The following is a 17,391-nucleotide window of genomic DNA, read 5'->3' as shown; positions in this document are numbered from 1 at the left end:
CACACACACATACACACAGACACTTGCTGTGGTTAATTCCCCAGACAATTTTACTCTCCCACAGCAACCTCCAAGTCATTTTCCACTTACAGAGCTCTCTCCATGGCCTTTGCAAGCTGCCCCCTGATCTTCAATTAGCTTAGTTATTTATGCCTCTGCTTTCTGTCTGATCCTATTGGAAGAGGAACTCTGTGGGGATCAAAATTAGGTCCATTCTGTTCCCAGCTCAAACTTCCATCTCCAGTGTTCTGCCTGGCATGCAGCAGAAAGAACCAACAAGTACTAAGTGGGCCCATGTTAGGCTGCCTGTCATGCACAACCCCATTTCTCTGACCTGGTTCTCTGGGCTATCAGACTATAAAGTCAGTCTAGCAGACTTTTACTGGTCCAAATACATTAATCGGGTCAGCACAAAGACTCTGGTTAGAGTTAGGCTCCCCTGAAGATTGTAAAGTCAGACTCTGGGTTTGAACATGAGCTACATTCAAGTTTAAGAAGCTCATGTTAGAGAGGGTTCTTAATAATGATTGAATAGGATTTTAAAAGAGTTTCTGGTTCATAAACCTAGAAATGCCAAGTTCATTGGCCTAGCCCAGCCCCAGCATTTGCTTAAGCACCCCAGGCAATTCTAAGGTGCAAGTAGATGGAAAACTACTAGGGTTGGCTGATCTCAAAAACAGATTTCTCTCCTTGCACTTTGACGGGTTCATTTGAGAATGTGGGCTGAGTGGAAGGTTGTTCACTCTAACCAGCTCCCTGTGTGCCTTCCCACTTTTTTGGAGCCATACTTGGAGTTAGCAAAGCTCCGAGAGTAGACTTTCCATCTCTAATAGTTCATAACTTTATCAACTACACCCTCCTCTCCATATAAATCACAACACTGACTGCATAGTGCCTTGACCTGAAGACTTTAAAATATCCATATATGCTGAACCCCCAATAAGACTTGTGTTCTAAAGGTGCAATGCCCAAGTACCTCTTCATATTTATGTAAAATAATATACATATTGAAACAAACTCCAAGATACGGAAACAAAAGGCTTTCTTTTTAGTTTTTGATGACTTTGTCTTCTTTAACTTATGTATAGTGTATTCCTGGGTAGATCCTCTGGAGGGCAGGGAAGAGGGCACAGAACTTTAGGGGAAAGGGGTTAAAAGTGCAGCAGTGGAGCTCACTGGACTTTGATGAAAATGAACTATACTTGTAGGTGGAGAAGGGAGGGAGGGACTGGGAGAGAATGAGGGACAGAAGACACTGTACAAAAGGAAATAGACTCATTACCTGACTCATGGAATTGTAATCTCTCTGTACATCACCTCTATAGTAACAATAAAGTAAATTATTTTTTTAATAGTGAAATAAAACTTTTTTAAAAAGGTGATAGCACATGAATAAAAGTCTTATAATGTCAAAAAAGAAACTAACATTTTAAAATAAAATAGAACATTTGTGTTTTATTCATCAGGGGTTCAAGCACCAGTAGTAAAAAGCAAAACAACAACGAAAACTCTACCTCTTCTGTAATTCTAACATCAGCCAAAATGGAAAATATGGCTTACAGAAACTTAAAGACAAATATTAGGCCCCATTCGAGCCCCAACTTTGAGGGAAGAGAATTTTGACAGTTAGGACCAATAAGCAAAAAAGCTAGAGTGCTAGCCAATAAGCAAAAGCTTCAGGTACTAAGTTTAAGTCCCAGTCTTGGATCCCCAAAAAGGAAAAGAAAACACAAGACAAGCCCAGATAGTCAGGGGTGAATAGCCGGCTGAGATCCAGACAACCAAACAACTACTACTCTGTGACCTCTTTCCTAACACAGGTCTGCACTGACATGTCTTCATTCCCAAAGGCAGCTAGTGCTATACTATGCAGTTTGCTCCAAGATATACAATATGGGGTTTAATGGGCCTCTCCTTCCCTTGTTGGGCCAACCCAAGAAGACTGCTCAGTGCCTGGGGAGTCCAGCTATGTAACATTTCTTGGGTTACTACAAAGAAATCCTGTAGCCAGCTGTCCCATATGGTAACCCAGCTGCTATGGAGAAAAGGACAGGTGGAGAGTACCTGGGTAGGACTGCCCATATCGGCTCCATCCATGCTCAAGGCTCAGCACTTCTCTCTATAAGCAGCTACTAAGGAGACCAGCTCACTCCAGACAGAAAGACTCCCAGAACCAAGATGTCCCTGGCTAAAATGACCCGGTGAGCCCTCCCAAGGGACTTGCCCAAGGGCAGAACTAGGGACACAAGATGAGGATGTGAGGCTCAATGGAGCAAGAACCACATTTCATGCTGTGCTGCCCCCATGTCAGAGCACAACATGCAGCAAGCACTCAGCCTTGACCTGCTGCACTAAGGAACAAACAAATAGACCATGCACCATGAGCCTGTTAGACTCATACATCATTCCTCTCACCAAATGCCTCATCCATCCCTTTTTTTCTAGTGGTTAACTGGAGATAAGAGTCTCATAGACTTTAGTGCCTGGGCTGGCTTTGAACCACAATCCTTAGAGCTCAGCCTCCTGAATAGCTAGGATTACAGGTGTGAGCCACTGTGCCCAGCCCCAGAATCAATTCTGATTCTCCCACCTCATTTTCCTTTTCTGGTTTTTGGTGGTGTTTTCTCTTTTTTTTGAGACAAGGTCTTACTATGTAGTCCAGGCTGGTCTTGAACGTGTGATCCTCCTGTCTCAGTCTCCCCAAGGCTAGGATTACAGGCCTGTACCACCACACCTGGTTTCTCAACTGTAACCTATAAGCATTCTCCACTCTCCTTCAAAGCAAAAACTTGCCTGCTCTAGCTCCTCAGCTCCTGGGGACTCCCTCATCTCTTTATGAGCTGGACTTCCTCACTTCCAACTTGGCCTTCCACCTTCTACCTTTCACCTCTACATGCCCCCTCCTCCCTCATGTTTATTAGAGCAATTGCTCTGCAGCCTCCTAATCTCTATTCCCAGGAAAGGTCTATCTTACTCGTCCTCATACTCTTGGGCTCCAGATGTTTACCACTCCTTCTTCTTGGCTTCTAATCAAAGGTCTCCAGTCTTCTAGGACAGTCCTCATTGGCTCCACTTGCACCTAACTTTCAATGCTGGCCCCTCTATCTATCCTGCACTCCTTCCACAGAGAAAAGTAAGGCTGCTGCTATAATAAATGCCTAAAAATGTGAAGTGGCAGCTTTGCAACTGGTATCGAGTAAAGACTGGATGAATTTGAAGGTACAGACTGTACTAACAGAAGTAGAGCATTAGGGTTCCTCTGGTGAAGACTCAGAAGAAGAGAACTGTGGGAAATGTCTGGAGCTTCTTAAAGAGGATTTAAGTGGTCATTATCATTATTGACTGTAGGTAGCAACAGCTACTAAGGGTCATTCTCAGATGAAAATGAAAAACATGGTATTAGAAACTGAGTGAAAAAAAAAAAACATCCTGATTACAAAGAAGAAAACAACTTGGATGAGTTGTACCTGGGCCCTAAAAGTTTATGGAAGGCAGAAATAAAGAACAATAAACTAGGGAGATGTATCATGGATTCTTCTGTCTGCAGTAAAAGGTGAAAAGAACTGATTTACAATTAAAAAGGAAGCAGAATTCGGGGAGTTAACGGATTCTCAGCCTGGCTGTGGTAGAGACAGAAAGAAAAACAAGGGCACGATCACCGGCCAGATGATAAGGAAGTCTTTCCCTCTGTGGGGCACGGGGAACCTCAGGCTATTCATCAGGACCTCAGAGAATGACCACAAAGCCTTTGGAGATTACTGGTACTGCCCCTCTCACCATACACCCAGAATGCCAAGCCCGGAGCTTAAGAAATGTCCAATGACCCAGGGCATCCTGGGGACCTCGGGGATCACTGCCAGGGTTTCCGTAAGCCTACACTCCCACCACTGCCATCTGCCAACTGCCCCAGCTAGTGCTCAGGGTACAGCTTAATCTTTCACTCCAAAAGGAGCCATAATAGGTTTTGGTGCTAACTATACGCACATAGGATACAAGAATGGGAGCAGTGTAGCTTCCTCCTTCTATATTTCAAAGGATGTCATGGGCAGCCTGAGGCCCTAACAGAGGTGAGCCACCAAGTAGAAGCCTAAATGGGCCAATACCAAGCAGAAGTGCAGGTCAGAGTTGGTGCAGTGCCTCAGTAGGCAATGGAGATGGGACCATGCCTGAGACTCAGAGCCAGTGAACCCTGCCAGCTTTACAAAGCCATGGGGGCAGTGGGAGGGGGCAGGCAGAGGGGCTGCCTGGAATCCTGAGCCAACCCTCTACCCGGTGTGTCCTGAAGATTAGAAGAGTCAGTATTATTTTAGCCAGGTGCCAGGGCGTCAGTCCTATAATCTTAGCTACTCAGGAGGCTGAGATCTGAGGTTCATGGCTAGAAGTCAGCTTGGGCAGAAAAATCTGTGAAATTCTTAACTACACTTAAAAACCAAAAAGCTGGAAGTGAAGCTGTGGCTCACTAGCCTTGAGCAGCAAAGCTAAGGGACAGTGCATAGGTCCTGAATTTAAGCCCCAGTACTGGTATCAAAACAATAAGAATTCTCATTCTTGTTTTCCCTGCTAGTTTTGGGCTTACAAAGGACCAAAAGCCCTTCTCCCCCTACCTATTTCACCTTTTGCAGATGGTAATGCCTATAGCTTCACAGGCTCATGACTAAAGAGAAATCTACTTCAGGGCAAATCTGCCTTGTCTCATCCTTGTGAAACTAGAGGAGACTCTGAACTTTTAAAACTTCAAGCTGGTGCAAGCCTGTAATACTAGCTACTCAGGAGGCTAAGATCATGGTTCAAAACAGCCAGGGCAGAAAAGTCTCTGTGAGACTCCTATCTCCAATATGCTACTCAAAAAGCACTGTGGCACTGTGGTTTTAGTGGTAGAGCACTAGCCCTGAGCACAAAGAGGCCCAGGGACAGCACCCAGGCCCTGAGTTCAAGCTCCAGGACTGGCAAAACAAAACAAAACAAAAGAACAATTTTGAGGCTTTGGGGATGGAGTGGATATATTTTTCATGTGAAATGGGGTAGTTAATTTGGTGGCCAAGGACAGAATGCTATGTTTGAATGTGTCTCCCAAAGTTCACATGATAGAAACACAGCCCCCGATGCAGCCATATAGGGAGATGAGGCTTTCAAGAGGTGTTTAGAACCTGAAGGTTCTGACTCAAGGATAAATTAATATCTTTATTTCTTTAAAAGAGGCCAAGTTGGCCCTCCTTCCCTTGCCTTTCCACTTTCCACCATGAGATGATAAATTCTCTCCATATTTAATTTCCCAGCTTATAGAACCAAGAGGTGAATAAACTTCACTTTGTCATAAATGGCAAGCTTGTGGCATTCTATTGCAGGAGCACAAACAGACTAAGACAATACCTTGACCCTCCCCTCCCACTTTAACAGACTGAACAGTCCCACTCCAGAGACACTGGCCTTATATGGCCCGTTCTTTATAAAGTCTTTTCAGAAAACTCTAAACTAATGCCTTCATTCCCACAAAATATTCCTTATACCTTGATTTCATCACTTAGCAGATGACATAATTAGTATGAAACAGGTGCTGGCTTTTATAAAGTTTTGTCCATTATTTTATAATCCTTGGAGTTGGAGATTTACTTATATGAAGAATCTACCAGAATACTTGGGTTATAGGTGCTTTATTAGAAAATATAATTTTATATAATAAAATCATATATCTTTGGATCCTTGCCCATTGAAACTGTGACTGTTGTCTGGTTGGGAGTGTTTTCACGTCACCCAGTTGTATTAAGAGGAACTAGAATATGGCAGATGTTTTATAATATTTCACATGATGACAGAAAGCATAACAGGTTATTATACCTTCATGTGTTTACTTATTGTGATTACTACATGCAAGACTAGGACCTCGCCACTTCTGCACCTTTGATTACTTGTACCAGTTCTAGAGTTTGAACTCAGGATCAGGGGCTACTCCTGAGTTGTTTTTTTTCCTCCAAGCTAGTACTCTACTACTTGACCCACAACTCTACTTTCAGCAGTTTTTGGTAGTTAATTGGAGATAAGTCTCAAGTATTAGTCCAGTGAACCAGACACTTCAACGTCTTCCTCTGCCAAGATAGAAAACTAAAATGCAGAAAAAGGTCTGTGCCATGGCACAGGTTGTACAGCTAGAGAGGAATGAAACCATATTAGAAACTTTAATCTTGTAGGACCCCATTCCAATCACCAGTTCCTAGTGCTTCCAATAAAAATGTCTCATAAAGGAATAACTCCCTAGATTCCAAGTTCCTGGAATGTCCACCTATTGCCTGCCCTTTGAAGCAACTCAGGAAGTGGGGCCCTTCACACAGAGTCTTTCACGAGCTTCAAAACAGCAATAAACCTCCTCAGTCCCCTTTTCAGGAAGGCTTCCTCATGAGACATAGGCGCTATAGCCTGGGCTCTACTGCCCGCCCTTTTGGATGCTCTCAAGTTTGCAAAGCGCATGACTATTTTTGTAGGATCATTGGTGCTGCCTGGCTGGACACCACACTTCCATGCATGCTGTCTCTTTCTTGCAGCCATGCTATATGTACCATGATATATGCCAGGTCTCCTGGGCCCTACACACAACCCTTCTGATCCTCAGTGTATGTACATGATGCCTGTTTGCACACATTCACCAGCCTGTCAAGGTATGCTAATCTCCATGGTGTCAATTAGTCTAAATGGATTCTCAGCTTACCGTCCTCTGCTAAAATCCCAGAAGGAACTCAAGCTGGACTTTGAGTGTGACCACATCCTGTTCATCTCACTTGGACAGCCCACGCCCTAGCTCTGACCTGCAGGAATCTACATAGACAGCAATTCCCTCTTTCATGTCCCAACCCTTCCCTCTCCCCCAAGCCTTCCTATGCCTTGATGAGGCTAGCTAGACACAGGCCATCCATCCATCTGGCCTCTGCATTTGCTGTTTGCTTGGCCTGTAACGCTTTTCTCTCATACATGGGCTTAGCATTCTACCTACCTAGCTGCTTCCCAGCAACAATTCCCACACATCTAACACTACTGATCTTCTTCCTCTACTTTCAAAAGATGCTCTTATTTTTCTTACTGCCACATCACCAATGATTAGACTGGTAGTGCCTGGCACACAGTTGGCTTGCAATACAAAGTCGTGAAATTAACAAATGGAGCTACTCATCGGAACATTGTTGTCATAGTGCAAAGGATACCAGACTGGAAACAAGCAGTAACAATAGTTCAGGCTCCCTCCAGCACTTCTCATATAGCTGCTGCTGAGATACTGGCTGGAGGTACTGTACAGTGTGATCCTAGCATGCCTAGAAATAGGGGCTGCCCTTCTCCCAAGCTCTTTAGGGACAGCAGAGGGCATAGGAATCAACCAAATATTTCAAGGCCATTAGTTGGGAGGCCTCCAAGCCATCAAACACAGAGGAAAATGTGGGCACACTTCCCTCTTTAGACACAAGGCTCTTTCTGTTCCCCAGCCCCAGCATCTGAGCTCAGCAGACTTCTGCACAGAAACACTGTATCATGCACTTGATCAGCTGCCAGTCACTAGACACCATGGGGAGCCACCTGGAAGTCATCCTTCCAGTGTCTGCCTGGAGGGCCAGAGGCTCTGATTTTCATGAATTCTCAGGGTTAGAAAGCTACAGCCCATGTGATAGGTGGTAGTCTGTGAGACAGGCCAGATGCAGAATAAATATAGAATCCCAGTGCCAAAATGGACCTGCCCCAGGGCTGGATCAGGGGATTTGGTCAGGGATGGGGTGGGGGAGGAGTGTCCCTCCTTATTCCTCCTACTCAGAAAATACTGCCTGAGGCTCAGAAACTATTGGACTAGGACCAGATCATTACCCCTAATCTGTTTGTCCCCAGATTGCATCAGCCCTCCTCTGCCCAGGCTCTAAGCTAAGTGGCTACTGCATATTTGCAATGTGTTTGGCCACAACAACATGTATTCTAAGTAGGAACATCCACACATTTCAAGGACTTAAGAGAAAAAAGATTGAACTATCATCTTTAGAATTATTTTATATTTCTCTCCCATTCAAATGCTAATGTTGGGGTTCAGGATTTAGCTCAGTGGAAGAGCGTTTGCCTGGCAAAAATGTTCGGGCTATATTATACCTCTATATTTAGTTTGGGCTATATTTCATATATCTTGTCTTTGAAAATGTAGCTACATTAAAATGGTATAAAATGTTTTTATGTGCTGCACCAAGATTTGAACTTGGGGCCAGGTACCTGTTCAGCTTGCTTGTCTAGTACTCTACCACTATGAGCCATACCTCCAGCCTAGCTTTTTTTTTTTCTTTGCTAGTGTTCTTGGATAATGGAGTCTTGTAGAATATTCTGTCAAGCCTGACTTTGAACTTCAGCCCTCAAAATTCCAACCTTCTGAGTCGCCAGGATTACAGGCCATTAGAGCCTGGGAAAAAATGAATGTAAAATGGTTTGTAGTTCCCTTTCTATTTCTATAGGATAGTACTAGGTAAGATAATCCACAAGATCCTGCCCAGCCCTATCTAGGCATCACAGCCATGTCCAGCGCCAAGTACTACACTTCAGGGCTGGTTAAAATGTACTTGCTTTGCATGCTTCAATCCCAAAAGACTTGCAGGGGCCTGAGACGTCTGGGGAGGTGTCCTGCTTCTGCTAACCTACAGTCAAGTCTTAAAGGCCTTACACATTAGAGTCCACAAAAACTGTCCTCCAGGCAGTGATCCTTAGCCACTCAGGAAGATGAAATCTCAAGATTATGGTTCAGAATCAGCCCAAGCAGAAAAGTCCTTGAGCCTGTTATCTCCAAGTATGCAGCAAAAAGCCTGAAGTACAGCTGTGCATCAAGTGGCAGAACACCAGCCTTGAGCAGGAAAGCTAATAGACAGTGCCCAGGCCCTGAGTTCAAGCCTCAGCCAACCAAGCAAAAAAAAACAAAACAAAATAAAAGCCCTGTTTCTATCTCCATCCTTGTGCCTTAGGACCACCCAAACCCTGGAATAATTAAAGATGGCATTGCTCCTGTTCAATGGGTTCAACTGCTATTCTGGCCACATTCAGCCCCTTTTCCTGATCCTGGCATCTTGCTCCAGTAGCTGCAGAGTGTCTCCTCCAATCCCTTCCTATAGCCCATATCAGCTCATTTAGGTAAATAAGCAGATCAGATAGAAGTGGCTTTCCAGCCAGGTGCAGTGGCTCACACCTGTAACCCTAGCTACTCAGGAGGCTGACATCTGAGGATCAAGGTTCAAAGCCAGATAAGGCACAAAAGGGCCTGAGACTCTTATCTCCAGTTAACCTCTAGAAAATGGGAAGTGGGGCTTGGCTCAAGGGTAGGCCAGTAGCCTTGGGCTGAAGAGCTCAGGGATAGCGCCCAGGCCAAGCTCAAGCCCCATGACCTCCCACACCCCCGCCCCCCAAAAAAGTGGCTTTCCAGAGCCTTCTCTTCAGAATTGTGTGTCCTTGAGGTCAGATGCTGGGAATGACTCCTCCCTTCTGCCAGCTATTACAATGCCAACATCCCTAAGCCTCATCTTCTAATCCATGAAACAATCCCTCCCATAGTTTCCACAAAGTGGTGATTAGATAAGACTCATAGGCAAGGTTCAATTGTACGCAAAATATGAATCCCAATATTCCAATAGTCTAAAATGTAGGATACATGTATATATCTTTTTTTTTTTTTTGGTCGTGGGGCTTGGACTCTGGGCCTGAGCACTGTCCCTGAGCTCTTCAGCTCAAGGCTACCACTCTACCCCTTGAGCCTCAGCACCATTTCTGGTTTGCTGGTAGTTAACTGGAGGTAAGAGTCTCACAGTCTTTAGTGCCCAGGTTGGTTTTGAACTGCAATCCTCAGATCTCAGCCTCTTGAGTGGCTAGGATTACAGGCTTGAGCCACCACATCCAGCTACATACATGGGTACGTGTGCGCGCGCGTGCGCGCGCACACACACACACACACACACACACACACACACAAACACACAAAACCCCACTGTTTTTGATCCATCTGTCCACAATTTAAAAAGACAGAGATAAAACTGAACCTTGAACCACACATACTCATGATTCAATGTTTACAGAACTATGGAAATCCTAGATGATGCTTGTCATCTGGATGACGCATCCCTCACATTTCCTAAGCACCTCTTCCCTCCTCAAAGGTAAGGACTGGAGTTTGCACAACCCCATCTGCACAGAGAGACCCTCCGTTGGAGAATGGAGGCTGGACAGAAACAGAGGTCAAAGCCTATGACTTCATGTTTGAGTTCGCATCAGGGCAGGCAGAGATGGGCAGGGGAGGAAGGAGCCAGTGGCTGGGACCAGCCTCCTGGCCATAGCTTATTCCAGATAACCAATTCAGCAGGTGCTTCCTCAGTCTCCCATTTGTCTCTGTGACACCAGACTGCTTCATTTCCATTGGAGCAGTTATACCATGTGAAGAAAGCAGGGCTTCTTGTGTCCCACCATGTCTCAACACTATACCGAATGCCTGCTACATAAGTAATCAACAAATATCTATATGATTATTCACTCACTCAGCAAACCAGCAGAGAAACTATGAACAGAAAATGTCATCAGGTCCTTCTTTTGCAAAGACCTGGGGCATATCAATGTACTGGGGCCTTGCCTGAAGTTCAGACTGGGATTTAGCAGGGCCAACAAAGGTCTCCACTTTCTCTCCTCACAAGGACACCGTTACTGTTATCAGCAGCTAGATTACCAGCAGAAAGATTACAGTTTCTGAAGAACTGGTGGTTGTCACCTCTGACGCAGCTTAACCAACTTCAGCCGGAGGAGGGGGTGGAGGGGGGAGGGTAAGAAGCCTGGGGAGAGCTCGCAGGGGGAAAAAAAAATCACCTTTTCTTTACTTGCTCGGGGGTTCAAAGCACCATTGGCAGTTTTAGAAAGGGAAAGGCACTGAGAAAAACCTGAGATCCAATTTGGATTCTCGGAGCCTTGGATTTCTCCTCTGTAAAATGAGGGGGTGCCTGAAGCAGGTTCTTCAAAATGTCATGAGCCTCCAGACCATAGCTTCAGTACTAGCCTGGCAGAGCACAAGCATTCAGCCCCTGGGAGGTGACAGTGTCAGGTAGCCCTGGCTTTTCCTGGCATATGGCAGCTTCTCCCCACACCAGATAATCAGGTCCTCTATCACAGTACCTCCTCTCCATTCCTACCCACTCCCACAACCACACTCACCTGCCTCCTTGGCTGCTTGGCTACATTCATTACACAAGCCCGCAGCTGCCTGAGAGACGGGAGAGGCATTGCCATCCAGACTCTGCCCACACTGAGCACAATCCACCTACTGGCCCAGACTCAAGGGCAGATTGGTGGGGGGGAGCGAGGTGGAGGTACATGGGAGGCATTAGCACTGAGAAGCCAGGTGTGGTGGCTCACCCCCGTAATCCTAGCTACTCAGGAGGCTGACATCTGAGGATCAAGGTTCAAAGCCAGCCCGGGCACAAAAGGATCAGAGACTCTTATCTCCAGTTAACCTCTAGAAAACGGGAAGTGGGGCTTGGCTCAACGGTAGGGTGGTAGCCTTGAGTTGAAGAGCTCAGGGACAATGACCCAGCGAGTTCAAGCCCCATGACCCACAAAAAAAAAGTGGTCAGTCTTACTCTGTCTTTCCAGGTAAATCAGGAGCAGAGTCTCTGATCAAAGGTGCCCACTCTTGAGCAGTACCCCTCTCTCCAGGGAGTCCAAAACAGACCTTTCCTAATCTGCAGTGGTATACCATGCTCAGGGTGTAAGCTCTCAACAAGTCACAGACAATGTGTATTACATACATCAATTCAGAAGTCAATGAAGCAAGGGAAAAAGCAGGACACAATTTGATCTAGCAATGCCACCTCTGCTATATGAATAATCACCAAAGAACTGAAACCAGGACCTCAAAGAGCTATTTATACAGCCAAATCCATAGCAGCATTAGTCACAAGAGCTAAAATGCAGAAGCAACATAGTGTCTTTGGAAGGATAAGAGGACAAACAAAATATGACCTATGCACAGAATGTACCATTATCAGTTATAAAAGGGAAATTCTGCTACAAAATGAATTAACACTGAGTGAAGACACTGGGCTAAGTGAAATAAGTCAGTCATGAGAAGACACACATATTTGAGCTATCAAGTCTAGGGCCTCTATGCATGCTAGGCAAGTTCTACCACTTTTCTATTTTTTTTTTTTATTTAATTTTTTTGTAGGTCATGGGGCTTGATTGAGCTAGGCCTGGGCATTCTCCCTGAGCTCTTCAGCTCACGGGTACTGCTCTATCCCTGGGTCTGGGTGATGTCCCTGAGTCCTACAGCTCAAGACTACCGCCCTACCCTTGAGCCAAGCCCCACGTCCTGTTTTCTAGAGGTTAACTGGAGATAAGAGTCTCGGGCAGGCTTTGAACCTTGATCCTCAGATCTCTGCCTCTGGAGTAGCTAGGATTACAGGCATGAGCCACTGCACCCCACTTACTTTTCTATTTCTTAATGGGGAAAAAAGTTTGACATGGTATGGAAAAAGTTTACATTTGTTGTTTTGATAATTTGGCTGATTAACCCAAGCCTCTGACACTTATTTTTTTTTTCTTTTTGTCAGTCTGTGGGGCTTGAACTCTAGGCCTGGACATTGTCCTTGAGCTCTTCAGTTCAAGGCTAGTGTTCTACTACTTGAGCTCACAGTCCCAGTTCCGGTTTTCTGGTGGTTAACTGAAGATAAGAGTGTCATTGACTTTAAGTGCCTGGACTGACTTTGAACCCGGATCCTCAGATCTCTGCTTCCTGAGTGAGTTGCTAGGATTTACAGGCATGAGCCACCAGCATCTGGCTTCTGATACTATTTTTTTTTTTTTTTTTTTTTTTTTGCCAGTCCTGGGCTTGGGCTCAGGGCCTGAGCACTGTCCTTGGACTTTCTCAAGGCTAGAGCTCTACCACTCGAGCCTCAGCATCAATCCTGGCTTTCTTCTATGTATGTGGTACCGAGGAATTGAACCCTGGTCTTCCTGCATGCTAGGCAGGCACTCTACCACTAGGCCAAACTCCCGGCCCCTGATACTAATTTTATGATTACAATATTTGTATGTTGAAAAAGAGGGAATAGAGAGTTCCAGGAAATGTACATTTAGAGGCCCTGAGTTCAAGCACCGTGCACACACACACACACACACACACACACACACACACACACACACTGTTTAAAGATCACAATAGACTAAAAGAATATATTCATCACATAAAATTTACAAGAGGTGTTGGAGGTAAGGCATGGCTGAGGTCGTAGAGCATCAGCCAAGAAGCGTAAGCAAATGTCAGATACTGAATTGTGAGTCCAGTCTCTCTTACACACACACACACAAATTGGCAAGGGAGGGGCTGGATGTGGGTGGCTCACACCTACTAGGGTGGCTAAGATCTCAGGATCACAGTTCAAAGCCAGCCCGGGGAAATTAATCCAAGGAAGACTCGATCTCTAAATTAGCCAGTAAAAAGCTGGAAGTGGAGGTGTGACTCAAATGGTAGAGAGCCAGCCTTGAGCAGAAAAAAAAATAAAATAAAATAAATGAGAGGGGTGGCACTGTGCAGGCCCCAGCACCACCATAAAGAAAGAAAACCAAGGAAATGATGAGGAAAAAAGAAGAGTGGGAAGGGCCAAGAGCCCGTGTGCAGGGAGGCGGGTCAGCACGAGATGCCCGGGCCTAGGGGTCCGGGGCTCGGCGCGGCGCGAGGCCTCCAGCGATGGAAGTTCAGCGGTGGCTGATCCTGAATGTTCCCATGGGGGTGCTCGGGACGGGGTGCAGGTGGGCTTGCAGTGCCAGCGTCCGCCGGGGCAGCCCAGCGACGGCCCGGGCCTCCAGGCCCCGGCCTCCCCTCCACCCCCGGTGTGGACGGCCTCCTTGGCTGCAATGGCGTCCTAGAGCCGCGGTACCTGCGTGCAGGTGGCGCCCGCTGCACCATCCGGCCTGGAGCCCATCGGACCCGCCTCTCCGCCACCTTGGGCGCCTTTGGGGAGACTGTGCGACATTCTGACAGCAGGATCCCTGGGCGCGGCCTCTCCGCGCTACTCTGGTAGCCTTCGCGGCCTTCCCGGATGGGGGAGCCCTGACCTCTGACCTCCACGCACAGGCTGGGCGGCAGCACGCACGCCAGCCAGCCCGACGCACGCCAGCCAGCCCGACGTGGGCTCGACGTTCCCCACCTCGCACCCATCTGGGCATGCGCGGGGCCCAGAGCTCGACACCTGCGCGTCCTTCCACCATGGTGGCTTCGGGGTGTCTGGGGCTGGGCTTCCCCCCCCCACATTCTTCTTCTGGAGGAGCTTGGTGAGGAGCTGGCGGGGTGGGTGGGCTCAGATCACAGGACGTGCTGACTTTACCCTCGGGTCGACATTGAGAAGACAGAACGCCATGGAGGCTTGCTGTGGGGGTGAGGGGAGGTGAAGCCCCCAACCCCTTACCCCCCTCACCTTCTGGTGTCTATGTGGCTGCAGTTGCTGGGGAGAATCTGGGCTGAGTCCGGGAGCAGGGCACTCTGTAGATCCGTCCTCCCTGGCCCACCGTGCAGGCTGCACCCTCCGTGTGCTATGATTTCACACCCTAGGGGTCCAGCAAGAAGCTTCTTCCAGAGTCACAACCAGGGACAGCCTCTGGGCCACTGAAAGGGCCACGTAGCTACCCCTGCGTTTCTTTGTGTGGGTTAGAGACTGAGCCAAATAATGCCTCTGCATCTGCCCTTCCACCCCTCCCCCCAGTACTCTGTTTTCCTGTTGCTTCCCCTACCATCACTATCCCAAGTTCAAGATCAAGTCAACTAAAAGCAAAACAAAACAAAAAAGACATCTGACCCAGGACTAGGGGTGTAGCCCCATGATAAAACATTGCTTAGCACTTGGGAGACCTCAGTGAAAAAAAAAATATATATATATTCCAGTGTAGTTAAGGAACTGTTTTTTTTTTTTTTTAAAGGGCTCTTAATGCTAAAAATCACAAGAGGTATGAGTTGCACAGTGCTCTCAGAATGTGGGGAAAGGGCCCCTCACAGAGACTGTGCAGTGAAAAACAGGTTAGACTTGTGGGCAGGATTGGGTAATATCTATCAACATCCCCTTTACCACCCTGGGTATTCCAGTGCCATATTGTTCTATAAAAAAGCCTATGTTTGCACAGAGATTTGTCAATCAAGATGTTCACTACAAATGAACCCTCCCCACCATCCACCCCTGCCTTGTTGGGATGAGTGAGTGTGTGTGTGTGTGTGTGTGTGTGTGTGTGTGTGTGTCTTTAGAGACCAGCTCTTACCACTCTGCACTATCTGGTCTCTCAAGTTCCTGGGCTCAATCAATCCTGCCTCACTTTTTTTTTTTTGGGGGGGGGTGTCAGTCCTGGGGCTTGAACTCATGGTCTGGGCACTGTCCTTGGACTTTCTCAAGGATAGCACTCTACCATCTGAGCCATAGCACCACTTCCAGCACTTTTCTGAGGAATAGAACCCAGGACTTCGTGCATGCTAGGCAAGCATTCTACCACTGGGTCACACTCCCCGCCCCTGTCTCATGCTTCTAACTGGCAAGGTTTACGCCACTGTACCCACCCCACAGCACTTTTTATAACAGCAAAAGGTGGAGACAAAAATCTACCCTTGAAGAACTGCTTGAAGGTTTCATGGTACAGATGATGAGCACTGTGGAGGAGAGAAGAGGATGCAAGTTCATGCATTCTTTAGCAAGTGGTCTCTAGGTTTAGCATTTTGAAAAGCAGGCAGAGACCTCTGTTCTGTTTTTCTCCAAATGGACTTTTAATGAAATATTCCATGCATGCATATATGTATCCATACATGAATAAATTACTCAGAAGGTGGTTGCCTCTGCAGAAGGCAGACCAGAAAGATAAGTGTATGCAATATGGGAGACATTTTTGGATTGTTTTGGTTTGGTTTTGGTCTGAGGCAGAATCTCATTAAGCGGCCTATATAGCCCCAGTCAACCTCAAACTTCATCCTTCTGCCTCTGCCTCCCAAAAGCTGGAATTACAGGCATCCTCTACCATGGCTGGTTGAGATGTCATCATATACCCCTTTGGACTGTCCAGTTTTTTTAACTGTATTTTTTTTGTCTTTTCTTTTTTGGTACTGGGGATCGAACCCAGGAAGTTACACTTGCTAGGCAAGCACTTTGCCACTGAGCTACATCCCAGCCCCTGTCCAGTTTTTTTAAACTGATGAGTACAATATACTTCCAACAACAACAAAACTACTAGAAAGAAAAGGAGAAGAAGAAGAAGAAGAAGAAGAAGAAGAAGAAGAAGAAGAAGAAGAAGAAGAAGAAGAAGAGGAGGAGGAAGAGGAGGAGGAGGAGGAAGAAGAGGAGGAGGAGGGGAATATAAATGTTCTTACATCCTTGGACCTAACTTTTGGATGGATTATTAGCTGTGTATGTGTGGATTTTTGTTCTGTGTTGGTTGTGTGCCAGTACTGGGGCTTGAACTCAGGGCCTGAGCACTCAAGGATGATGTTAAGCCACAACTCCACTTCTGGCTTTCTGCTTAACTGGACATAAGAGTCTTGAGATGACTTCAAATCTGCAGATCTCAGCCTTCTGAGTAGCTAGGGTTATAGCTGTGAGCCACTGGCATGGTGCTAGAGTGGGGTTATGAGTTAGGTAAATAAGGATTAAAAAAAATATCCTATCTTGGAGAGCAGTTGGACATGCCTAAAAACAAGGTCTCCAGGGCTCCTCACTGAAGTGGAAGCAGTTCATCGAAGCCCTAAAACACACCAGCCTTTCTCACATCACAGAGTGCTCCCCACTCCTCTCTCTGCTGGTCTTGAGATTTGCTAGACACTCTTTTACTTGAGTCATTCTGCTAGCCTTTCAGACCTTCCCTTCTTGTTCCTGCTTGTACCCCATGCTAAGTACCGAGATGAGTGCAGAATACACTTCTGGGGTAGACATTGCCATGCCAAGGTGGCAAATAAGTCTAAACTCTAGCCTTCCTTCTGCATGGCAAACGATATGCCCCAGAATAGGAAGGGTTATTTCTTTTTTTCATATATTTTTATTGTAATTAATAGAAGGGTTACATTATATTCATCAGATAGAAGGTGCATTACTTCACATACATTGATACCCTTTCTCATGTGGAAGGGTTATTTCTAATTTACACAAGAGCTCTGTTGTTTGGGGCTAACAGCAGTATCTTTCTGCTCTCTGCGAGTTAAAAAAAAAAAATAGCCCATGCAAAAAGCTGGGCATGCACAGATAAGGCTTGAGAGAATCCCCGAGAAGAAGCTGGATGAGCCAGCCCACCTGTGCTTCTCTTTCTGTGTGCTCCCTCCTTGTACTCCCAAGGGCACCCCTTTGCCACACAGGTATGATTTCTGTGTAACTGATTCCTGTCACCCTCAGGCCAGTT

At 46.4% G+C, this 17,391-nt stretch overlaps 1 protein-coding gene across 4 annotated transcripts in view; it reads right to left on the bottom strand.

The window, feature by feature from the left end:
- Positions 1–17,391, bottom strand: part of St3gal4 (ST3 beta-galactoside alpha-2,3-sialyltransferase 4) — a 43,449-nt gene that overhangs the window by 10,128 nt on the left and 15,930 nt on the right. The gene's annotated exons all lie outside the window — the stretch shown is intronic.

This window comes from Megascapheus bottae, chromosome 27 (genome assembly GCF_031878675.1).
Source record: "Megascapheus bottae isolate mThoBot1 chromosome 27, mThoBot2.hap1, whole genome shotgun sequence".
Lineage (NCBI taxonomy): Eukaryota > Metazoa > Chordata > Mammalia > Rodentia > Geomyidae > Megascapheus > Megascapheus bottae.
The sequence above is the reverse complement of the archived record's forward strand: the minus strand, read 5'-3'. Positions and strand labels throughout refer to the sequence as shown.